Source organism: Protopterus annectens, chromosome 9.part0 (genome assembly GCF_019279795.1).
Source record: "Protopterus annectens isolate FY-2018-M chromosome 9.part0, PAN1.0, whole genome shotgun sequence".
NCBI classification, from domain to species: domain Eukaryota; kingdom Metazoa; phylum Chordata; order Ceratodontiformes; family Protopteridae; genus Protopterus; species Protopterus annectens.
The window spans coordinates 495,824,581-495,851,154 of record NC_056743.1 but is presented as its reverse complement, the minus strand read 5'-3'; positions in this window follow the sequence as shown (position 1 = coordinate 495,851,154).

Here is a 26,574-nt window from a genome sequence, read left to right as displayed (position 1 = left end):
GGAGAAAGGAAATTCACCCCGGGGATCCCGTCAGTCGCCCTGCTAGACAGGGGTCCAGGGAAGTAAATAGTGTGGGAAGAAATAGCCAGAGAATTGTTATGGCTAGACTTGTATAGGCCCTAGGGCTGATAGCCTAGTGCCAACCTATGAACCTATATTATGATGTTCATAAACCTGTAATTCTTTCTTGTGATGCATCAAAGTATGGCCTTGGTGCAGCATGTCTTCAGAAAGGTATACCAGTAGCTTATGCATCCAGAACTTTAACCTAAACAAAGATACAATATGCACAACTAAAAAAAGAGCTTTTGGTACTAGTGCTCGTATGTTCGAAGTTCAGTGATTATATTTATGGAAGACCTATCCAAATACAGACTGATCATCAACCTCTAATAACAGTTTTGAAAAAGCCAGTGCATACAGCCCCAGCACACTTGCAATGCATGTTGAAATTGCAAAAGTACATTTTCAGTATTGTCTATACAAAAGGCGATTATCTATACCTTGCTGATGCTTTGTCACGAGCACTCAGACAAATAACAGAACAACATGAAAATGAGAAAGCAGACTTTGAAGTCATGGAAGTCAACATTTTTTTGTCATCACATCTTGATGAACTTAGAAATCACACCTCTTCAGACCCAATTTTCCAGAAGCTAAAAAACGGTATTAATCAAGGATGGCCAGCATGACAAGCCAGTTTACCACTAGACATACAGCAGGATTTTCCTTACTAAGATAAGCTCACTATGGGAGCTGTAATCATCATGAAAGGTCCTAGACTGATAATTCCTAAAGCTATATGGCAGGAATATTTCAAATTTTGCATTGTGATCACCTGGGTACTAATTCAACCAAATGTAGGGCAAGAGACATAGTATTTTGGCTTTCTATGTCAAAAGCTATAGAGAAGGAAACTCTAGCATGTTCAGTTTGTAACAGCATCAAACCGCACCAACAAAAATAACCACTTCGGCTAAACCAGATTTCTGAATTATGAATTATTACATGGTCAGCGGTTGCTGCTGATATTTTGAATGGAATGGTCAGCATTAGTGTTAGTAAACTCTTATTCAAACTGGTTTAAAATTGACCGTATTCCTAACTTAACATCCAGCACAGTCATTACAAAATTGAGGAGACATTTTTCTGTCCATGGTAGTCCGCACAGTCATTTCTGACAATGGTGCACAGTTTACAGGTCAGCAGTTTAAGAAATTTTCTGAGTCTTGGGACTTTGTTCATATTACTAGTAATCCTGAGAATCCACAGTCTAATGAATTAGCTGACCGTGCAGTTCAGAGTGCAAAACATTTGTTGGAGAAATCCAAGAGAGATGATACCAATGTTTTCCTTAACTTACGCAATCTCAGAAACATTCCTCGAGATAACTTGCTTGGTTCACCTGTTCAGAGATTGATGTCCAGACAGACTAGAACAGCTCTTCTGATCAGTAAACAATTGTTAGTACCAAATGCAAAGAACAATAGAATAGTTAAAGTTCAGCTTTCAAGAAAACGTCAAGTCACAAAAGTTGTACTACGATAAGTTCAGTAAACTTCTTAGACCATTAAGACAAGGAGAAGTTGTGAGACTGCAAACATCGAAAGTATACAACTGAGTAGAAAACATCAACATTTGTGAAGAACCGAGATCTTACATCATACAGTCTGAAGAATTGGATTTCAGAAGGAATCAAAGACATATATTACCAGTCTCTGAACCAGTCATGCAGCAGATTGCCTGTGCCAATGACTCTTTTTCTCAGAGTTACTCTACACCTGTTCAAATTCCAGAGAAAAGTGTGCTTTCTTCAAATAATCCTGATGCAATCTCCATAGTTCCAGCTGTGAAAGAATTCCCATAGACTGTCCTTGAAGCTAAACACAAAGTTTTTATGTGACCAGATTGGGTAGAATTTCCAGACCCAATCTGAAATATACAGCAACTTGGACTTGAGTTCAAATTTGTTGTTAAATGTTGATGTGAAATCGAGCTTGTAAAATGCCTTGTTCTCCTATTGCATGTCGAACAAATTAAAGAGGGAGGATGTAGATCATTGTGTATCTTGAACCTAGTCAGCCACTGTAGCTAGATAGCATGTGCATATTAGTTACTGAGTATGTGCAAGATCAGCGCCATTTTGTATAATCAGCCAGATTAAGCGCAAGTATGGATGGAGCTGCATGTAAGAGTGTTTGAAGTAACAAGTTAGTTAGTTTATGAAGTTCAAAGTACATGTTCCTCTTACAGCTCCTGATGTGTTTATGTGCAATAAATGACTTGAATGCATACCCAGCCTCAGTGTCTCATTTGAATACACAAGACATGTGACAGGTAGGATGGTACAGATAATGATGAAATAACCAACACAGGAAATTTAGGGAAAAGAAGTAGTCTAGGCAGTCTTACTGGATCAAACTAAGAAACAAATGTTACGGCATCAAGTGGCTAATTCTTGTCTTTCTTTACTTGATTACTGTTACAGAGACCACCTTTTACATGCTATCCTTCACATTCTGAGCCATGGCAGGGCTGGCCACCCAGAAGTGTAAACCTTGGCTCTAGATGATGGTCACTGTTGAACTTACATCCCCCACCCCATGTGCAGGTGGGAAAAGGGGTTCTGGATGGATGGATTCACATTTTGAAATTCTTTTAGAAGTAATTATGGTATCCTCTAACTGCCAATTGCATATTTTAGCATGTATTGTTTTCACTCTTAAATGCACATCTGTACTGTTTTATTTTACTTATAACAGAAGTAAGAATTTAAAACAAATGTAAACTCAGCCAGATAAGTGAAGGAACATTACCTTCTCATGTGGCAGTTGTTCAAATTGCAACAATATTAGGAAAACTAATATGTTTATCCATCCTGTTTCAGGAGATTTGTTTGCATTTTGCAGAAGCAAAGGTTTAGATCATTCTGGCGTATGGGTGTATGGTGAGCGGTATGTTGAAAAAACTGAAATATGTTAATATATACATATATATATATATATATATATATATATATATATCAAAGAATATCTAGAAGCTCATAGAAGACATAAAACTGTGTGTTTAATTATGTAGGTAAGGCTAACCACGGGGCAGTAAATTACAAGTTTTCCAATTTGTTCCTACAGGGAGGCAAATGTGTTATTTTTAACAGAAACTAGATTGCAGCTGTGCTTTACACTTCTGTTGTGTGTTATTTAAACGCAATCTGATTAAAATGTTTTGCAAGCAATTTTAAGAATGTTTGCATATGTTTTTTCAGTATATTACCTCTCACCTTATGCAATTTCTTAGCTGGAATTGGTTTGTGAATATCATGCAACTAATACTATAGTGGTATTTAAATTCTTAATTAAGTTAACTCAAATTTGCCCACGGAAAATATCTGAGGAAGGAGACTGATATTACATAATCAAAACCTAGCATCCTTGGACAGTTTGCATTTTATGTGTTGATATTTTCTATGTATTTTTTAAAAATAAATGTTTAAATGTTACCTATGAGCTGTTTCGTTTCGTTAAAATGTTTTGGTACAGGGGCTACGTATGTCTGGAGAATTTTGCAGATAGAGGTTTATATATAGAATACTAAGCACAAACTTCTACAATTGAAAACAGTTCCACAGTTACATTTTAACGTTACAATTCTACAGATACAATTCCAAACAGAGAAGTCCATGGATATGTTTCTACAGACAGAAATATACAGATACAATTCTAAATACCTAATTCTGCAAATAGAATTCTAAATAAAGAAATATTTAGGATTTCACAAAGAGACTTCCAAAATCAGAATTTTGCTTCTATAATTCTAAGCACAGAATTATATACAGAGACCTCAATAGAAAGTATTCTGTAGATTGAATCCTAAAGATGAAGATCTACAAATAAAAATTAAGCATAGAATTCAAAAGATAGAATTGTACAGATGAAATTAAAGTGGTAGAGGTATTTTTGTACAACTGCAGATATATAGTAAATATAGCACTCAATTTAGATTCCCTGAAGCGAAAGCTCTCAGAATGCTTTGATATTGTTTTTGCTTCACTGCAGAATCAAGGTTGTGAGTGACATGTTTTCCTTTTAATTATTTTTCTATAATTATCTCAAGTAATTTGTCTTTGCCCCTGTGTTGTGCAACCAAGACATTAATATATATTGTAAGGAATATATATTGTTAGGAAAAATTTGTGGGGGCAAATCTCCAATGTGGGTATTTTCATGATTTTTCCTTGCATGTTTAGTGGGAGTTCTGGGAATCTGCCAGAAGCTGCATAATTCTATTCTGTCCACTGTTGGGTTTTCATAGTGGATCCATTAAAACAATGAATTCAAGTGAATTCTGAACACACAATTCTACAGACAGAATTGTCCACACACAAGTAAATAGATATAATTCTCAACACAGCATTCTACAGATAGAAATCTGAATGCAGAATTATATAGCTGCAATTCCAAATACATTATTCCACAAATGAGATACTACACTGAAACTTGACTCTAGATGATTGTCACTGTTGAAGTGACACCCCAACCCTATGTGCAAAAATTATTAAAAGGGGGTGTGGATGAATGGATTTCTAAATACAGAATTAATCATACATATAGAATTCTGCAAACAGAATTGTACAGGTAAAATTCATAATGAAGAAATCCAGGTAGTATTCAACAGAGTTCTACAAAAGTCATTTGGCACAACTAACATAGCACAATGCAACTAGGTTGCTAGAGATAGAATTGTTTGATTAGAAATAAGATAGAAATCGAAAGGCAGAAATATATGGACAGAATTCTAAGATCCACAGATTGAATTCCGCAGTTAGAATTCTACAGGCAAAATTCTAAACACAGAATTCCAAATATGTAACTCTATACAGAAAATTCTAGATACACATATAAACAAAGGAAAAGGTGTGGACTCTGTGTTATCCATTTTATTACATATTATATTCATATAACAAAGGTGCAGAATTAGACACTGTCATTTTTCATATCACACTGATCAACAGCCAAATACACAATGACTTTGTATAGATTTAGATAAGGCGTAAAAAGTACCATTCAAAACAAAGATACAAATTATGTATGCACTACTGTTCCCATCATTGTGAATGTCATCAATATAAGTGCACTTGGATTAAAGTAGATCTAAACAATCATTTCTTGGTTTGTGATTTATTGATCTTTACTGTTAAAAAGAAGTGCGACTGTGAATAATTGGAATTATGGCTTTTGACTTGCTTGCAGCACTTGTATGATCAGAATAATGTAATTCTACTTATTTTAGTATTTAGTTGTATATTGCCTGTGTGATTTTTGTCACAGTAGTTGCGGTGGTGCAGCGGTAGTGTTATTGCATCACAGCAAGAGGTTCTGACGTTCGATTCTCGGCTGGAGCGCCTTCTGTGTGGAGTCTGCATGTCCTCCCCACAGTCGAGTGGCATTTGTAAGACATGCGTGAATGGGCGTGCCTTTGCTGAAGATTGGGCATCGAGCTGGCACCTCGGCACCGTAAAAATCTCCTGCCGATCATTACCGGACCGAAGTTCCGCTGTGGCAACCCCTAACCGGAAAAAGCCAAAAAAAGAAGAGGTTGATTTAAGTTCTCTTTGAATTCTGTGGTTACTGATTTTATTCATTTTTTTTATACAATATTTTATTCATTTGAAGCTGAATATGGATTTCTTAAATGAGTGTGCAATTAATGATTTGAAAATGCACAAATATCTAATAAATGCTATATATATTTAAAGGTAACCGCTGATAACACTGGTGATCTGTGTTCCTCGTGTCAAAAGCTGGATGATTTGTTTACCATTGTTAGAAGTAAATCTAAACTTAATGATGATGACTGCACTTGTGCAATTGTCATGGCTTGGAGAACTGTTGTTACACATTAATGATTGGACTGGTGAAATAAATAATGTTAGGCAAAGAACAAATAGAACACATTTAGGAAATGATGCATCTATTGTCTGTGAGGATCATTCAGCCCCTATGAAACAAGATGATACCCCTGACAACTCTGGAATTCTGGGTGCAAATAGTCCAGGGGTGGCTCGTGCTATAGGACTGCAGGACTGCAGCCCCCCACCTGTAAAAAGAATAAAATAAATTCCCCCCACTGTAGAAAATAAAAAATAAAATTAAAAAATGTCACGAGTAGTCCCAGAACTCCACACATGCATGCTTAGTTCCTGAGTGCTGTGTTAGGCAGTCCAGAACTCCAGCATGCATGCGTGCTTCATTCCTGAACTCCAGATTGCTCTGTTAGGCAGTCTAGATAGGGGAAGGCAGGGAACTCCACCCAGAGGTCTGTGCGGTGATGACCACAAGATGTGTGTGTAATGCCCCAGTTGCTACATGGTGGTGGGTAGAGAATAAGGCTTGAACCATGTACTTAGGGTCCAACTGACAAGAGCCTGAATTCCATACCCACCACCATTCATAAAACATTTGCAGATTTTTGCCTCATATTTGTTCTGTTCTGTTCCTCATAGAATCTGTGGTTTCTGCATTTGTGTTACGTAGTGCAAAGGTGCAGTGGTAGCATTGTTGCCTGACAGCTACAGATTGTCTGGTTTGAGTCTTGGCTGGGGTACCTTCTGTGTGGAGTCTGCATGTCCTCCCTGTGTTTGTGTGGGTTTGCTCTGGTGTCCTCAGTGGATATTTGTCCCTATTTTTTGGACTGTATTCCCCCATTATTGGCTTCATACGGGTTTTTTGTGCCAAGGTTGAGAGCTATGGTGATAACTGAACTCACTGAATATGTTTGGGGGCTGTATTCCTTCATTATTGGCTTTGTTCAGGTGTTTTGTGCTAAGATGTTGACAGCTATAGTGAGAACTGAATTCACTAAATGGTAGCCATTTAAGTTTCAGTCTTCCTTGCTTTCATAAAACAGATGAGTTGGCATAGTGGTATGTTGCTCTGACTGTTTTTGCATAGGGTCCTGGGTTCAATACTTGGCAATGAAATGTATGGTGGTAACACAGCATTTTATTCTAACAACTTTCCAACATTATACAAGCAATGTTTAAAATGTGTCCCTATGTTTTGGTCTTTTGCCCCCCCCCCCTAAATTTTGGATTTTTCCAGAATTCTTGTGCTGAAAAGTTCAGAGTTGAAGCTGAGTGTCAAGTAGATTTTACAAGAAGCTGAGAGCTGCAGGGGAACAAAAGTTTAGTGCTGCTTATGCTGAGACTGCTTGCATTGTTAATAGCACAATAGGTAGGGTACTTGATTTTGATGCAGAAGGCTGTGGGTTCTACTCCCACAATAGGTAGATGCGTTGCTCATACTGCACTGTATTGTAAATGGGGTGGATGTTGCAGTCCATTTTGGTGAAGATACCTAGTAACTATGAACCTGTTATCAGTTTGCCATCCATTCCCTATTGCAATATTACTAGCTAATCATTTTTTAATGCAACTTAGGCAATTTATTCCTCAAGGGCAACAGGCACTGTATTTGTAGATGAAACAATGAAATATAAAGTTGTCTGCTAGCAGCAACCTCTTCATTAGTTACAGATTTATTTAATGTGGAATTATTTAGATGACTTTTACTTCTTCATATTTACTGATACTGGTGAACTGTAGAACTTTGAGTAGACTTTTATGATAGAAATGTTCTGAACTGGGCAGTTTTGTCATTATTGGTGCATGCATTTTATTTCACTGTTTAGTGGAAAATGTTCTGAACTGGACAATTTTGTTATTATTGGCGCATGCATTTTGTTTCATTGTTTACTGGAAAAATGTTCAAAACAAATTTAAAACTCCCTCTAACAACTGTACTATATTGTGCAAGGAATATAATTTAATACAATCAGGAAGGTGTATCAAAGACCACGTGTATGTTTTGTGTGCAAGGGGCCTATGATTTGAAAATAGCCCAAAGTTAATCTTTATCTGCCACTGACAAAATGTATTTTCTTTGAATGTGGGTTTCAATGCTGTTTCAATGAATGTGAGTTTCAAGGGCAGAGAAGTTTTAATGCTAAGTCTGTTTTCATTGTGATTGCATTACTTTATTTAGCAGATGTCTTAGTGTTTGTGCTGTATAATGCAAAATAAAACTTTCAAATGAAGTCCAAATCATCGTAGAAGTAAAGCATTATGCACATTAGTGTTTATGGTAAATGGGGGGTGAAATAGCCAAGTAATGGTTCATTGGAATGGCTGCAGGGGGAGGCTCCATTCGACCATGATTTTGTGATGGGGAAGGGCGGCAAATCCAAAGACAGCCCCGGCTGAACTATACCTCTCAACTGTCCAGATTTTCACAGACTGAATAGATTTCTGCTTCTTATTTTTGGTTTGTTCCTCATAAAATGTGTGGTTTTCTGGCAAATAATTTATGGAATTAAGTCACTAAATAATGACAGACACTGAGTTTCAGACTTCATAACCTTCAGAAAATTGCATGCTAAAGCAAGATCTGTTATTCTATCAATTGTCTCAATTTATACAACAATTTGTAGTACTGTTTATATGTTTCCCCAGTATATTTGGCCTTATCCAGATTTCCTGCATTAACAAGTTGAGAGGTACGTGCAAATAAACTGCTTTATAGAATTAGGCATATCCAAACCTCTCAACTGTCCCCAGTTTTGGCTCAAAATGTTGCTCTTCCCCTAATAATCCTGCCGCAAAATGGCAAATTTGGAAGACAACGTGGAGGGCTTACAATTAAGAAATAACTGTAATAATCAGAGTTATAGATTACTTTTTTTTCAGAAATGCACATAGATTATTTTATTTTGTCAGCTGCTCAAGTTAGCAGTACTAATATTAAAAAAGTGTCCCTTCTCTGATAGGTTCCCAGCTGTATTTTATGGCTATTTTATATTTTTGCATCACGTTTTTGGTCCATTTTTCATAAAATTGTGTTTTTTTGGCAAATTAGTGGCAAATCATTAAAGACTGAAGTTAGAAAATAAAGACAGACATTTGAGTTTCAGATTTCGTACCTTTCAGAAAATTCATACTAATGCAAGACTTACTATTCTATTATCTTTCTAAGTTTATAAGAGCAATATTTAAAAATTGTCCTTATTTTTGGGCCTTTGTCCCACTTCTATGTATGACTTGGTCCATATTTCTTGTTCTGAGGTTGAGAGGTATGACAAATGTGTCAGGGCCATCACAGTTGGCCAGAGACATTTCAAATTGTGACATACTTGTTGCATCCCACTCCCCCATGTAGTGACTCTGGATGTGTCCAAGCAAGGCAAAGAGCAGTTATGCAGTGTAAATGTGCAGAGTATCCCCCCCAGCCAAGGTAGACACAAGTGCTACTTTTATTCTGTTCTTGATTTTACAGAATGTTCTGGTTTCTGTCATATTTTTATACTGTTGATTTATGCTTATTATTACTCAGAAAGTGCCTGTTGCTCTGTGTTTAAGTAGCAATGCTTTAATGGCCATCAGGTAAGCTTGTATGAGATTGTAAGATGCAAGTAAGCTTTAATAAGCATACTGTTAAAGAATTGCCAACATTGAAAGCCTTTCTGTTGTTGCCATGTAGAGAATACTTACATAACTAGATAACATATAAGCCTTGGGTATTGAAACGCATATGACAGTATTTGTAATAAAGGACAGGATTACATTATTTTAAGAAGCTCATTACATTTGTTGGAGACTTGCAGTCATCTTTGCAGGCTTTACCTGTAAACCAAACAGAATGCCATACTATCATGTGCGGTCCATTACCTGTACAGTAATCCTGTAAGCAATGTATCTTGAGCTTTTTCTTGTTTGCTTTTAATTTTTTTACTTTGATCATGTTTTTCCCCATGAAACAAGTAGATAGTTATCAGGCAGCAGGTCTTTTTTGGATAAGAAAAAATTTTACAAGTGGGGGTATCACAGAGATTGCTACTTTCAGCATGTTACTTGGCACTAATAAAGCTGATTATAAATTATAATTAGAACTGCAGTGCAAGGAGAAGTGGTTTGAGTTGAGTGCTGCTTGTTTTTCTTATACTTGATTTTGACTGGCATTCCAGTAATGTATTTAAAAAGTAATTTATTTTTTCATGCCTCACAACCTTTTTGTTTCCATCTAGATATTAAGTAAGCTGTCATGCAGCCAATGCATTTAAATATTTTATTCTTCTACACTTCATTTTGTCTCGATTGGACTCTCATAATGACGGTTTGGCACCCAGGGCAGCGTATTTAATTAAAGTTACCGTCTTTGTGGTTTTGAGCATAGCTCCTCCCCTTTCTAGTTGGCCACATCCCTTCCCATTGACCCCACCCATTCACCTGTCTCCTGCAGCCCCCCTTTGATTTGAAGTCACCAGCCACCACTGAAATAGTCAGCAATCTGAGGATCTGGATTGTGTAGAAGGAAACAAAAAAGAAAGAAAGAAAGAAGTTCACAACAAACAACAAGGAAGAAAAAGAAACTGATTAATGTCTGTAAAGTAAAGAGAATACATGCTAAAAATGCACTTCTTTGTTATGTAACACACAGGTTACAGTGAATGATAATATTTTTCTGTCAGAAAACCTTCAGTCTACAGAAAAAGGCATCATTTTACCAAAAGAGAAGGTAGAAAAAAGAGGCAAAGGGCAAGTGAAAAAGAATAAGAATAAATCAGAACTGAACATCAAAGACTGAAGAACATTACTGTAAGAAAAAAAGGAGAAAGACAGATGTGGACTACATGACTCAAGCTGTGGATTTACAATGCCAGCTGGATGAGAATTTAATATACAATGAAAACAGTGGGATTACTGAGACTAATAGTGATGATCTATCCTTTGTAACAATTGATAGAGCAGATATTACTATATTAGAAGCTAAACATTCTTCAGAGCTGGCCAGCAAAGATATTCTTGTAATTTTAGAGGAACTGATACTTATATTCGCAGAGAAGATAATAAACATTGAATAATGTTATGCTTGCCAGGAGCAAAAATCGATGGTGTGAGACAATCCTTGTAACACCTTAATGTAAGGAAGTATGGATCCATTTTTATTCATGTCAAATGATCTCATCCACAAGGACTCTCTGACTGTTAGTAGCGAATTGGCAGCCCACTTAGATAGTACAGCTTGTACTGGTATTAGGATGTATTTTTCACAAATCACTTATAGAAAGGATAGTCAGGTCACCATGAATGAAAAGAATTTTTGGATAGATACCTACATGGGAAAAATGTCCTGTTTTAAAAAATGGAAATACGTAGAGCATCCAAGCCTAGGTTTTGGGCACACGTGTGTTCAGACAAGATGCCATGCATTTGTCAAGATGAGGGAGAATTTTTGCAGCAGATATTTTTCAGTATTTAAGAAACACTAGGCAGGATTTTTGTCAGGTTGAAAATTTAACAGTTCACAGATAGCAAAATTTGATGTATCTCTGATGGTTGTTAATGCTAGGAGATTATTGGAAAATTTACTACGTTCCCACAAGATTGATGTTATTGTTTGTGAAACATGGTTAAAGAACAATGACTAGAAACAAGTTCTGTCAGGGTATAAATGTTTTCACTGTGACATTCTAACAAACAATCAGGTGGAGGTGTTAATGATAGGGATTAAAAATAGTTATGAGATCTGTGATTATTACATATTCAGTGATAACACCAGTACAACAGACTGTAACTATGACAATAAAGACAACCCTTGAACATATAACAATTGGAGTGTATAGACCACCAAAGTCAAGTGCTGATGACCTAGAACAATTCATAAATTTCTTGCATGAAACACAGGAGGGAAGAATAATATTAGCTGGGGACTTAAATTTACCAGAAACAGACTGAAATAATATTGATTCAACAACATTAGTAAGGGAGTTATTCACAAAGTATATTCTTGAACAACAATTGCTTCAGACTGTAAAAAAACCTACCAGAGGATGGAACATACTAGACATTGTTTGTGTTCCTAAATAAATTTGTGTTACTTCAAGTCGAGTTTTACCATTGTTGATGTGCAGTGATCATGGGGTTATAAACATTATTTTGTTGCTAAATAATTCTGCCAAACTGAAATCTAATCCAATGCACAGAAGTTTGATTACAGATTATATGGAAGCAAAACAGTCACTATGTAAAACTAACTGGAGTGGTGTTAAGTGGAAAAACTGCAGATGGAATGTGGAAGGCTTTGAAAGAGAAACTGAGTGCAAAAAAATCCAAAAAAGTTTAACATCAAGATTTGGGCATACAATGTCCGAGGGATATATTTCCATTAGAACAAGATACCTGATTATGGTGAGAGACAAAAAATATACGAAATAGAAAAGATGTTGAACTACAACTTTGAAAACTGAAATAAACAAGTTGTACAAACAGATTAAGCATAGTATGAGACAATATCAAGAAAAAATTGAAGATAATTTATATAAAGATATTGAGCATAATAGGAAACCTTATACATGCATAAGATGTGGAAGGGGTAAAGACACACAAATTGATAAACTGTGTGCAGATTCTAAAGTTTATTCTCAGACACAACAGATTATAGATATCTTTACAAAATCTTATGCAAAATAGTTTGGCTCCACAAAAGGGGTGAAAAATTGTCCTAGTGGCATCCAGGTAAACGCAGATACAGGAATCAAATTAGATTATATTTAAAAAGAACTGTGCAAACTGCATCAAAACAAAGCAGATGATTTGTATTCTTCTAGAGCTGGTTTTGGAAAATAATGTATTTCTATTTGGTGAACAGTAATATTTGCAGAAGGTTGGTGTAACTATGAGACCGCATGTCCCATAGCTATGCCAAACATGTGCTAGCTCACTGGGCACAAGATAAGATTTTGTGAAACAATGTTTGTTCAACATATTGTTTATTACAAATGTTTTGTTGATGATATTTTTTGTTGTGGAGTGGCACATGTCAGTTACTTAAGAGTTTATTGCATTTATGCATGGCTCCACTGAGTTTTTGAGGTTTAGCAGCAATTTTTCTCATGAATCTATAGTTTTTTGGATATAACAGTCAGGAGGCATACCTTAGGTAGGTTTAAGGCTGGAGTTTATAAGAAACCATGCAAGAAGAATTCTTTGTTACACAAGAGCAGTATGCACCCTAGACACATTCCTAGGAATGTGCTTAGAAGGCAGTGTCTTAGAGTTATGCATCTCCATACAGCTGATGAGTCTTTGGCTCAAGCTCTTATGCAATTAAAAAGTGAGTTTTTGCAATGCAATTATACAGCCAAGGAGATTGATTCTTGCATTTTGAGGGTAAGGTCTGAGAGAGCTTGTATGGCCAGACCCTACATTTTGAATGTGTTAGATCCTAAGGCATTGATCCCCCAGGAACAACAAGACAGTAGATCTGTCAGGTGTGTTTTTACATCCTTTAATGACATTAATATAGTATGTGATATTTTAGGAAGAATTGGGAGATTCTTCGCATTTGCCCAGAACTGAATGGATTAGTTGGTAGTACACTTAAATTTTGTTTTCATAACAACCTATCTCTCAAGAGGCAACTTTGTTATAAGAATGTTGAAGGACAGCTAGTTCTTTAACATCACTACATTGAGGTATGTTTCCTTGTCTGAACTATAAAGCTTGTAAATATATTTATTCTAAGTATGAGATTTAGACATCAGATTTTGCATCATGAGATAGAGGTCTCTTTTTATGCAGACTGTAAAACTATGAACGTGATGTACTATTCTTCTTGTGAATGCTGCCACGTTTTTTTCACATCAGCAAAATGAATCGATTTTTGAAGGATAGGATGTTATAACATCTTAGGGACATTAGACATGGCAAGATTAGTAATGCCTTAGCATCATATGTCTCTGCATTGAGACAGCAACACAGTTTTAATTTTTTTTGTTTTAGAGATTGTCCATTTAAATGTCAGAGGTGGAGATTCAAGGATTAAAACTGAGGCCAGAGAACAAAGCTGGATCCTTGAATTACAGTCATATAGATCCCCTGGGCTTAATGAAATGGTTTTCCTTAACCCAGGTCTAAAGGCACCTTTAATTTATTGACCTGTTTCTGTAATACAGTTTTGTATTAATGTGTGTGTATGTGAGAGCTTTATTTGATGATGGTGTCATCAAAGTGGGATGGCTTTACCGAGGTGTTCAGCTGAGGAGAGAGTGTGAGCTACATGCATAGGTAATTGTTTTTATTTTATTTTCAGCTTTTAGATTCGCAGTGATTGTGACGTTGAGTAGTTTAAATTGTTTTGTCATTTTGAATTGGATTGGAGGAATTTGTGGTTTATATACTGACTTTATCTGTTTATATGCATTGGTTTGATGAAGCATTAATGTTTAATGTGACAGCACTTACCAGAATAAAATTTTATATCGTCTGTTGGAGTCTGGTGATTTTTTATAGTATCCAACTGCTGTGCGAGTCGCTGCATTTCTTTTATTTTATTCTGTTTTGGTTTATTGGATTTCAGTGTCATTGCCTGATATATTTTTGCTTTTTGGTTTTCTGACTTTGACCCATAATGATTTACCAATAATGTGCCAGAAAACCTCATATCCGGGGTTGGGAGGTTGGCATAGGGGGTGGGAGGCTGGCATAATGGTTAAGGTGTTTCCTTTACAAACACAAGGTGCAGGGTTTGATTCTCATATGAGGTAATTGGCTAGGCTTAAAATGGCCCTCAAGGGCAGTTAGCCTAGTACTAATCTATGAACCTATGAACTTAACGAGAAACAGACCAAAAATATGAGGCAAAAATCTGGACATTCTGTGAAAATCTGTACAGTTGAGAGGTACGTCACAGACTCATATAAACCTGGTGAGATTGCTAAGATTGGAGACAAGCACTTATTAAACCTGTCTTTAAGGTAATGGGAGTAGGACAAACCCAGAGTCATATAGACCGTTAAGTCTACTTTCATGTTGTGGAAAAATAATAGAGAAGGTAATAATGGATAAGTTATTGTCATAATTGGATAGGTTAGGACTTGAAACGATATATCAGCATGCATGTGTCGACAATAGATCTATTACCACCTGTAATATTATGTTCTATAACAATGTAGTAACAAATATGAATGAAAATTTGTGCTGTGATGTCATTTATATAGATTTAACTACATCATTTGACAGGGTCATACACAAAACAGTGATCAATATATTAGAACAACTAGGTATTGATGTACTCTTGATAAGATGGTTAGCTGCATGGCTTATAAATAGGACATGGCAAGTATCATACAGCAACTGGACAGGTAAAATTCTTGGTTACAGTCAGTGTGTCCCACATGGCTTTGTCCTAGGCCCTTACTTGTTTAGACTGTATCTTTCAGACCTAACATTTTCATCCGAGGTATTTGATTGTCTATATACAAGTGATTTGAAATTGGGTAAACTATTTACATGTGTTACAGGTAAGGCATGTCTGCAAAATAACTTGACTAAATTGACCATTTGGGTACAGGAAAATAATATGCTGATAAATACATCAAAAACTAAGCATATGAGATTTAGGAGACATACATTGAAAGGGGAATATTTAATACAGCACACAGTGATTGAAACTGTAGACTCATTTAAGAATCTGGGTATATGGGAAGATCCAGATATGAGTTTTTCTAATCATATCAACCAGTTGGTTAATGATAGTTATTGAACTATAGGTTGTATAAAAGATTTATAAAGTCTAGTCTACTCTGTTAATCCAAATGCAGTGGGGATTTGTATTGTATCACCTCACCTCTGCATCAGCTCAGTCACATCCACCACTCAACACGCTCATTGGACTATGCCTTCTAAAAGTGTGATGTCCACATTTTCCTCCAGGGATCATCACAGAAGATGCCTATTTAACCACCCTTCCCTCCACTCCTGTGATGGAAATGCCCATTCCTCCCTACCACTTTTTCAGTCACTAGAAGTGCTAATCAGACCCAGATCACTTGGTCTATAGTCAGGGATTTATCCCTCTACATGACCAGAGCAGCTACACTTCCCAAGATCTTAGGTGTTTTGGAGGTTGAGTCTGGAGGTTGAAGAATCACATGTCAATTAAGGGAGATACATGTCATAGTGGGCCACATAAGAAATCACTTCTGATGAAACTTTTATATTGCACTAGCAAAGATTCCTTTGTTTTAAGAGATTTCTCTCTTCCTCATATTTGTTCTACAGTGTAGTTGGTCTATATAAATTCTGAGGTGTAAGGGTTTGCTCTCCATATGGGAATGTATGGGGATATAGTTTGAGTTTGCTATTTTGGTGTTTTGGGCAATTCTGTTATATGATGTGGTTTCTCATCATCTGGTGACTCTGGGTTTTATAGCAGAAGCAAATTTCATGTCTACAATTCTAAACAAATAACTCTGTAGACTGAATTTTGCAGGCAGAATTATAAACATTGAATTCAGCAAGCAGCACTCCAGACACAAAGTTCCACAGATATAATACTAAGCAAAACATTGTGTGTGTGTGTGTGTGTGTGTGTGTGTGTGTGTGTGTGTGTGTGTGTGTGTGTGTGTGTGTGTGTGTGTGTGTGTGTGTGTGTCTTAGTCACATTGTTGAAACACAGTTAATTGAAACTGTGTTTCCACAGACACAATTTAGCGAAAGTGCATTTTATCGACAATGTATTTTTGCTAAAGAGAGATTGGAAAATTAAAGCATGCAGTTTGCATGTACCGTTAGTTGTAAATCAACGTATAGTGTTGATTTACAACTAACAAAACTATCGCTGACATCGTGGTACAGTAGGGATAAGTGAATATTCCCTTTTCCCCACTGTAGTGCGATCTCGGAGTGAGAATAATAAAGTAGGGGGGTGTGGGGGAGCAGGGGGACTTGCCCCCCTGCATATCACTGTTTGATGTGATTTGTTTTTTTTTTTACGTGATTTTCTTTAGCAAAAGTGCATTTTCGATAAAATGCACTTTCGCTAAAGTGTATCTGCAGAAACACGGTTCGATGAACTGTGTTTTCGATCAAACGACAGGGACCCGTGTGTGTGTGTGTGTGTGTGTGTGTGTGTGTGTGTGTGTGTGTGTGTGTGTGTGTGTGTGTGTGTGTGTGTCTATATATATATATATATATATATATATATATATATATATATATAATGTATAAGAATATAAACACACCAAAGCCTCTAGATATAATTTAAAACTGAGATCTTTACAAACAGCATTCTACAAATGTGATTCTAAGCATAGGATTTTAACATTCTACAGCTAGAATTAAAAACAGAAAATTCTGCTGCTAACTTTCATATTCTAGATCTTTTTTTCTGAACACAGAATTATACAGTTAGTTCTGCAGGTAGAACTTATCATTTGGAATTCTGTAGCAGAATTCAGTACTCGTAAGTGTGCAAACAAAATGCTAAACCAATTTTGCAGATAAAATACTGAGCATATAATTTTGTAGCTACAGTCATAGACACTGTATTTTACAAACTTTTGTATCCTGAATTCTGCAGGCAAAATTCTAAATAAAGAATTCTACAAATATAATTATTATGAGAGAATTCCAAAGAAATAATTTTATGGATGAAAACACAGAATTCCACAGAAATAATTTTGTGGACAAAAACATAGAATTCCACAAACATAATTCTACAGACTGAATTCTAAAGATTGTAAGCAGAGAAAACGTATATAGATTTCTGCAAGCAGGAATTATAAACACAAAACTACACAGGCAGAATTCTATAAAAAGTGGGAAAAAGGGAATCAATGATCATGATTTTCACAACAGATTTCTACACATACAATTTCCCTTGTAGAATTCCACGTACTTTTAAAATCAATATTTTAAAGAGGAGATACTACTGATAGAATTCCAACCACTACATCTACAAATAGACCCCATGATTCAGCAAGCTCTGTATAGCGTGCAGAAATAGTGCAAGAGCTGCTGCATGCAATATGGCCGACAAGCGATTCAGGAACGAGATCCTGGGACATGCACGAGTGCTCCTACACAATTCCTGTATAAGTATATATATTTATATATATATATATATATATATATATATATATATACATGGATATTTACACACACACACATATATATATATATATATATATATATATATATATATATATATGGATATTTATATATATATATATATATATATATATATATATATGGATATTTACATATATATATATATATATATATATATATATATATATATGGATATATACATATATATATATTATATATATGTATATATCCATATATATATATATATATATATATATATATATATATATATATATGTATATATGTATATATATATATATATATATATATATATATGTATCCGGATGTATCCCACCATGTTTATCTATGTGTATATTTAAATATAACAACATACCAATTCAACACTATTTTCACTAACAAGTACTACACAATTATAGAAGTCAAAGCAGTTTACTATTCAGTATGTCTACTGACAGATATATTGGAAAAAACAACAAACATCTTCACAGCTGTGATGGCTTAGTGGTTAACTTCTGTGACTAGAGTGTACAGGGCCCTGGGTTCAATACCTGTAGGGCCTGTTTATTTTTTTTTTCTAGTTATAACAAGGACTGTTGTATACAGAGTGGTTAAGGCAGCTTTGACCAGCTTTAAGCAGGTTTGCATGATGGTAAGTGGTGGTAACGTACAGTTAAGCAAATAGGGACTTATACTGTGTAGGCTTCGCTTACCAGTGTTCAAATCTGCTTAGCATTTATATTTATGCAATGCTTACACCTGCTAAGCATGACTCAGCCTGTGATCACATTCCAGTCTGTCAAAATAGCAGTGTAATGACATCTTTAATAAGTGTATTTAATTCCATGTACATAAGATGCTTCTATGTTCTGTCATTACAGTGGCAAGCGGTGTGAGTATACTGTATGGGATACCTGAGTATATATGGCTAGTACAACATTTTTGTCCATTTGTATGTGTTTCATACATGGGTAGTATCCCAGGTTATATGCAGTCACACTTGCATGTAGTGTATTATTTTGTTACTACTGTTAACAGTGCTTTCCCAAGTAAGAGTAGATTGCAGATTGTTGTACTGGAACCATACACCCCTACATGCAAAGATGGACTCTGAGTACTGACTATCATGTTCTTGGTGTGTGAACTGTGTGTTATTAAGTATTTGCTACTGGATATTGATCTGATATGTGGATATTAACTGTAGACTACTGTGTGTATAGGACATGTCATTGAGGGCTGCTGTCATGTTGTAATGGCATACCTATCAGTGTCAGACGTCTGTCTGTCAAAACATTCATCCTAATGTATAACCTATTGGTTAGCTGATTTCTGTCTGTCCTCTGTACAGATTTGCAGATGTCAGGTATCCATCTTGGCTGCTTACAGATAATCTATGCTTGACCGACACTGACATGTCTGCCAAGCTGTGTTATGGATGCCACAGCTAGGAAACCCTACCCTGTATGCACCACATGCCTTGGATACCTCAACTAGACTACCACAGTCAACATAACATGCTTGGGTACAGGTCTCCAACCCAGACACTGGCCATGTTATGTAATATATGTTGCATACATGTCAATTGGAGCACCTCACTGGCCCTCTGAAAGTGACAACCAGATGATTGGATACTGCATTTAACTGTCACCCTGAGGATCACTCTGTGGCATCAGTTGATAGATGGCCTGCTGACAAATGTCAAGTGGCATGATACCACTGTACCCACATCCCCTACTCTTCTCATCTCTCCATGGACAGTATCCTGGTACACACCTAGGAACACTTGCACCTATGGACCCGAATACTGACAAATGTCAGTGTACATTACTGAGAATAACAGTATCTGTGTGTTTGTAAACTTCTAGTTGATAATACCTGGAGGGCCTTCTCACCCAATACACCACCATTGCCATAGTTAGAAATGGCTGCTGCTGTAATGGACATTAAATGTACCTTGTATGTACTCTTCACCCTATGGGCTAACTGGAGCTTGCTGTACCAGCACAACACTGTTGTACAAATGGGTAGATAGGCATGGGTTACCCTCTGAGTCCTGGCAAGTGTGTGTATGTGTGCAAGTGTGTATATTTGTCGGATACAGCATTCTGAGGCCACATTCTCGAATACAATGCATCTTGCCATACAGTATAAGGGATAGTGATGGTGACATTATGAGAGCCATGACAATCCATCACCCTACTATCCCTGTGGCATGTGAAATAAATGCATATCCCTGTAGTAGCACTTATGAGATAGACAAGGCATATTGCAGTCCTGCTCAATGTGTGATTGTGGGTATGTCAGTATTATCATGGGTTTTAGTGAGCAAAATATCCATTGTGGGGTGTGGGTGCTGGGTATACTGTCTTTACACCATGGTACCCTCAGTACATGTCCCAAGGTCCACTGTATGAGGACCACTGTCACTTTCAACCATACAGGTAACTGATTACACTATCCAGCCCATTGATGCATGTGCTGTGTGCAAATTATCTGTAACAGAATAGACTCACTGACAAGGTAGTTAGCACTGATAAACCCAGGTCTCTCAGATGTGTCTATGACTGTTATGTGTTTGTCAATGTATATATGACAGTATGTCATACTATGTATTGTTTATTAATGCCCATTATATCCCCCATTGCCATTGTACAAGACCTCTTGATGTTCTTCACTTAACAAGAAACTCTGGACACACTTCATCCTAAAAGCTGTGTGGTGTATGCAATTAAGGCCAAACACATTAGTAGCAATAAGTACCTAGGTAGGGTTTCTACTCTCAGTGTGTGTGTGTGTGTGTGTGTGTGTGTGTGTGTGTGTGTGTGTGTACGTCAGTGTGCAGAAAATGCATGTCCCAGGGGGTCATCTGTCTTTGAATTAACTGCCAAATGCTAACATTTCAAAGGAATCATCTTGTGGAAATTCATTCCATCAAAACTAGTAGTAGATGTGTAAATGCCCTCTTCCCCACTGTATAGCTGTACAGTGATACAGGAGTTGGTATATATAGTTGAGTGTGGATGTTGAGAGCACAGCCACCCTCACTGGGGTTATTGTTGTGAGTGTCCCCCCACTTAATCTGCTGTAATACTGTACAGTTTATATTAACAGTTTATGTAGTTGGCAATCACACTATGTGTGGTTCTACACCACCCCACACCCTCCAAAGTGGAGGGCTGTGGCACCCACACCAGCACACCTATGTTTACCAACTCCAGTGGCTATTTAAATAATTTATTTGAAGCATTTTGTCACTGGATGATTTTTTGTACATGACAAGTATTTAAAGGGTGGTTTCAAGTTTTTGTATTTATTCTGATGAAGTTCGTGGTGTCTTATTAAATGAACGACTACTAGGTACAAGCCCAGATGTGATACTCTCCCTTGATGATGACAAATGTCCACTGGATTTTGGTCCCTGTTGGGACTGGCCAGGACCACATGCATGTGGTCTGCTGTGTTGTGGTATAGACAGCACCCCCCTGCAGTGCTGGTGCTGCCACTACTGGAGAGGCTGGGACTTGTTGCACGTCCACGTAGACTTCCACCTGTTGGTGTTGCTGACCTACGTCCACATGGCTGTTGCCCTACTCCCACATATGCTCTAACACAGGCATTGCATGGTCAAGGATTCCCACCATCTCACCCTACTGTCTATCCAGGAACTCTGCAGAATAATGGTGGGCACCTGCAAGATTGTGGATGTTGTCAATAATAGTTTCTCTCTTTTTAATTTCTCCAAGTCTTTTGGGTTTCTAATACCATGACAGGAATGGACCCCATTCCTAAGTCAAAGTACGATTAAAGTTCATGAAATTAGTATTGTTTCACTCTTTGATGTTAGCCAAAAGTGCTCTTCGCAGCACCCGCAATGTGCCCAGTAATGACTCCTCCTGCAGTTCGTACGGTGTTACATGAATTGGTAACATATCTAAATATGATTCTAAATTCTTTTTTATAAGACCAGTTCCTCATACTACTATTGGAACTGTCTGGGTATCTTTCTTCCACATGGCTCTCATTTCTGCCTGCAGATCGAGGTATTTTATGACTTTGTGTCTCTCTGTATGCAAGACACTATACTCACTAGGTGTGGCAATTTCAATGATCAGTGCTACTTTTGTCTTCTTTTCTTGGACCACTATATCTGGTTTTCCTAGCATCTATCTTTTGGACTGTTGGTAATGGGTGATCCCTTGTGATGTAAACTTCATCATTTTCTATGATTCTCTGTTGCTTATGTTTCCAGTGTTTTTCAGCCACTTTGATACCATAATGTTTGCACAATCTCGCCACATTATTATGCCTTTCAGTATGCAGTCCCTCTGCCATTAGAGAGTCGCAGCCAGCAATAAGGTGTGTGACTGTTTCCAATTCGGTTCCACAAAACTTACATATGTCTCTTTCTCCCACATGTTCAATGGACTTAGTAAATCAGCATGTACGTAGCCCACTATACTGGGCTGCCAATATTAACCTTTCATTTCTTGATGTAAATTCACCTCTCCTTAACCATTCCTGCATTCTTTCTTGATCAACATGTGGGTCTTCCAGAAGTTTTCTATACTTGCAACTATATTTATGTTTTTTCCACATTTCTTGCCTTCTCATCTGGTCCTTCACCTTATATTCTTTCTTTTGTTTTTTAGCACATTCAGTTGCTGCCTGGTTTTTATCCACTTCTGGTTTGATTTCCATTCCTGCTTGACGTCTATATGCTTCTGCTAAATTAAGCAGAGATGTCATCTTAGATTTATTCTCCTCATGTTTCAAAACTTTCACCACATTTGGATCTTGTTAGATCAGTAGATATGTGTGGAGTCCCACGATTGCAGATCTATATATGTAATCAATTTCAAGGAGGCCCATCCCTCCTTCAGAACGGGGAATATATAATCTTGTTATACACTGATTTTTATAAATCATTTGGTGAGCATGAAGCATCCTTCTTGTTTTAATATCCATTCTATCCAGCACTTTTTGGGGCCATTCAATCATTCCAAAACTATAAGTTAGGACAGGAAGAGCAAATTGATTTATAGCTTGGATCTTATTCATAGGTGTCAATGCTGTTTTCAGGATTAATTTAAGTCTTCTAAAGTACTCCTTACTAAGCTTTATTCACATTTTGTTTATGTTTTATTGATGATCCTTCATCAAGTCCCAAGTATTTATACACCCCCTCTTGCTCAAGTTCTTTTATATCACATTCTTGTCCCAAACTGATGTTTTCCTGGTGCTGCAATTTTCCTTTTTTAAAAGTTGTTTTTGCACATTTATCAAGGCCAAATGACATTCCATTATCATCTGAAAAAGTTTTGACAACCTGCAGCTGTGCTTTCAGTTCCTCATCTGATGAGCTATACAATTTTAAATCACTGACAAATAGAAGATGAGAAGTCATTAGACTTGGTTGTCTTCTAGAAGCCAGTTTATAGCCATGACCTAAGCTAAGTAAACAGCTTAATGGAGTAATGGCAAGGCAAAATAGCAACGGTGACAGGGAGTCACCCCGGAATATCCCCTTCTAGATTTTTATCCCTGGGATAATAATCTGTCCTTTATCATGGCTTAATTGCAAAGTGGTCTGCCACTGTTTCATGGTTACTGTAATGTAATCAATCAGTGTAGGATAAATCTTGAAAATTTTTAAGCACTCTTTTATCTTTAAATGTTGGATACTATCAAATGCTTTTTTATAGTAAATCCATGACATACTTAGATTCTTCCCTTTCTTACAGTTCTCTACTATGACATTACTTAGCAACAAATGATCCTTTGTTCCATATGACTTTCTTTTATTGCCCTTTTGTTCTACTGCCATAATTGAGTTTTCTTCGAAATGACTATAAACTCTGTCGGCATCAATCCCTGTGTATAGTTTATACATTGTCAGAAGACAAATTATTGGTCTATAATTTTTAGGGTAGCTTGCAGGTTCACTCTTAAGTAAGAGTATTGTTTTTCATGTTGTTAACCAGTGCAGTGTCTGTTCGGGGTGTGCATATAAATAGTTCTTACTCATGAGTAGATCCTCGTGTAAAAAAGTTAATACTTTAAGCCAAAAGTTAGGTACTGCATCTGGGCCTGGGGTTTTCCAATTAGAGACTTTTCTCAACTTTGTTTCAATCTCTCTGGCTGTTACTTCATCCCATTTCATATCCTGTACCTTTAAACTTCTTATTCTTTCTTTTACTTCTTCTATCCATTTAGCATCTTTGTTATGTTCCACAGTATCTTCATAGATACTTCTCCAAAATGTATCTACTTCTTTTTTTGGCAGTCTATCAATTCCTTTTACCTTATTTCCCAATTCTCTATAAAACTTTTTTGGGTCATCAGTAAATTGCTTATTTTTGTGCTTTTCCTTTATATTTATCTTCGCAAATTCTGAGTCTTTCCGACTGTTTTGAAATTCTTAGTTTGTTATCTCTAATAGTGCATAATAGATCCTGGTCTGTTCCAATACTGCGCAATGCTTTTATCACATCTATCTTTCTTAATATTTTTGTTGATCTGTTCCCTCTTCTATAATCTTCTAACAGTGACAATTCTTGTCTTAGCTGCTTTATAGTCTTCTCTATTCGATATTTCCGTAATGGTATTCACTTTCGTCCCCCCCTTTTCCCTCACTACCCTATGTTCCTGTGGTAGAACTTTATCAGTTATTAGTTTAGCAGCACAGTAATATATCCTGTTTACTTCTGTTATATCACATGGATCTCTATGGACAGTCCTAATTATTGTGTTCATTTGTTTTATCAAGCTTCTGACTTTTGGGGTTTTATTAACCTTCTGCAGTCTATTTCTCTCATTGATCTTGATATATCTGTCTTCGTCTATTAAATCAAGCAACTCTTTGTTCAGCTCATTTTCTTCCATACTGAGGGCACATCCCTTGTTTTCCATTTCCTGCGGGCATTCTACAGAAAGTTCTATAACATCTTCTTGTGGCACATTCTATTCAATTTCATCCTACGTCATCTGTTTTGTCTTATGGAAACTCACTGGCCTATCACTCCTCAACATTAACTGCATCAGTTTCCAGAGTTTCCTGTTCCTTTCCTTGCTGTCTAGCTTCAAGTGAACGTTTATGCTGGCTTCCTGTGGAAGGCTCCAAAATATCTTGATATGGCACCTGACCTGTTGCTTCCTGTTCCACTGTTTCCCCTTAATTTGGATATCCATTGCTCTATCCTGTTGTGGTGCTTTCTGCATTTGATTTTCTACACTGAATCCTTCTCTTTGCAGCTGTTCCATTACCTCAATTTCTATTTCTTTGACTTCTCCATTACTAATCTCTTTTTCTACTTTTCCTCTTAGTCTTCTTATTTTTTTGTATTGTAAAGTTTTCCATATCTGGATTCCTTTGCCTGTATTTCTCTTCAAATATCTTTGGTGCCGCAGTTTTTGTATTAGTTTTGCTTTCTCCTTTGCATAAATATTACACCATATTAAATCTCTTCCTTTCCCCTGTCCATATTTCTTCTTCACGTCTCCTGATCTTCTTGCTTTTCCTTATTCTGGGGACTCGCTCCATCGTGCTGTGATGTAGTCTGTCTTAGACCTTCTACATCAAATCCTTCACTTTGCAGGCACTCCATAACTTCAACTTGTATTTCTTTAACTTCTACGTTACTAACTGTTTTGTCTACATTAAATCTTTGTGCTTTTAGTCTTTTTATTGTGAAATTTTCCATATCTGGATACCTTTGCCTGTATTTTTCTTCGAATATCTTTGAAACTGCCTTCTGTATATTAGTTAACTTGGCTTTCTCCTTTGCATAAATATTGCACCATATCAAATCTTTCTTTCTTTCCCATATCCATATTTCTTTTTTATATTTTTCAAACATCTACAGGTTTTGCTGTTTATATTTTCTCACCTCCTCAGAGACTTCTTTTTCCAAAGAGATCAAAGTTTCTTGATCTGTATAAGTTTTTTCAAAAATCTGTTATATTAATGAAAGCAAATTCTTATTTGAAGCTTGTGACAGTTTTTCCTGCGGACGTATTTTTCTTTCCTCTAATTTCTCTCTTAATCGTTTTGTATATCTTGTGTCTGGAAATTCAGGTCTTTTTACATAACAGTAACAATACATAATTTCTTTCTTATCCTCAATAGTTGACTCTGTCATCTTTATGGCTCTTCTGCGGCCAATCAATTTTTGTCATTTTTGTGGACTACTACTTCCTTCTACAGGGGGCCATCCTCCACCTGAGCCTGGCCTGGCTCCATTATAGGATTGTTTCCGTATTTTGAGGATTCTACACTGTCATTTTTTCTAGTCCTGGCACCAGTGCACCTACCAGGATTAGGCACTTTTTTTTTATCCTGGGTCTTGTGCATCCAGCTATCTTTTTTTAATTTTGATTTACTTCTGTCCATGATATATGCTATATAAATACAGTCTATATATCAGAGTCGCCTTGGTGAGATTTAGTGAAAAACAGGGTCCACCTCATAAAGGTACTCACCAAGACTTAAGGATGAATTCAATTTCAGTACCACTACGCTCCTTTGCTTGATGACTTTTCATCTCTCCATCAGGACCCCTATCAATAACAGCAGAATGAGTAGCCCTCTGGAGCCTCAGACTCTGGTATAATGTTCCATACATGCCTGTGCCTCC